The following is a 1,096-nucleotide window of genomic DNA, read 5'->3' on the forward strand; positions in this document are numbered from 1 at the left end:
CATTTGACTGCTAACCAGAAGGCTGGCAGTTCAAATCCACCAGCCACTCTTCGGAAGGAAGGTTGGGCAATCTACTTCCGTAGTGATACTGCTTTGGAAACCCAAGGAGGGGTTGCTATGAGTCGGATCTGACTTGATGGCAGTAAATGATGACCTCCAACAACAACAAAAAAAATTACCATTTATGCAATTTACTTGGGACTTGAGTTCTGCTGAATTGTTATTTAAATCTTGGAGTGATCTTCAACAGTTCTTATATATCTTTTCTGGCTCTTTAATCATAAAGCACAAGCTTCTGGATGTTAAAGAAAGTTTCTATATTTTCTTGTTTTCTACAAGTACTAGTAATATTCTGGGTGTGGTGTAAGCATTTTATTGAATATATGGTGTAAAATTTGACTAGAAAAATATCAAATAGTTATCACCCAAAAGGAAAAAATATATATTGACTTATAGCAGTATAACTTTCAATGTTATCATTAAATGTTGAATATACTGTTCAATTAGTTTTGACACTAAAGTAACCTAAACATCACAGAACATATCCGTCATCCCAGAGTGTTATCTTATGCAACTTCTCCTTATCCCTCAAGCAACCATTGATGTGATTTCTATCACCATATTAGTTTTGCCTACTCTAGAATTTCATACGTATTGTTGTTGTTGTTGTTGTTATGTGCTGTCGAGTCAGACCAGACTCATAGCGATCCCTCCTTGAGTTTCCGAGGCAGTATAACTATGGAAGTAGATTGTCCAACCTTCCTTCTGAGGAGTGGCTGGTGGGTTTGAACTGCCAGCCTTCTGATTAGCAGTCAAGTGCCTCAGGCACTATGCTACCCGAGCTCCCTTCATATGAATAGAACACAGTATACATATTTTTTGTGTGCTTGCATTCATTCATTAAGTGTAGTATTCCTGATATCCATACATGTTGTTACATGTATCAAACAAACAAAAAAAGAAACCAAACTCACTTCTGTTGAGTTGAATCTGACTCATAACCCCTCCTTGGGTTTCCGAGGTGGTATCACTATGGAAGTAGATTGCCCAACCTTCCTTCTGAGGAGTGGCTGGTGGGTTTGAATCTCCAGCCTTC

Source organism: Orycteropus afer, unplaced genomic scaffold (genome assembly GCF_000298275.1).
Source record: "Orycteropus afer afer isolate SDZICR_OR568_19922 unplaced genomic scaffold, OryAfe1.0 scaffold00125, whole genome shotgun sequence".
In the NCBI taxonomy this organism is placed as follows: domain Eukaryota; kingdom Metazoa; phylum Chordata; class Mammalia; order Tubulidentata; family Orycteropodidae; genus Orycteropus; species Orycteropus afer.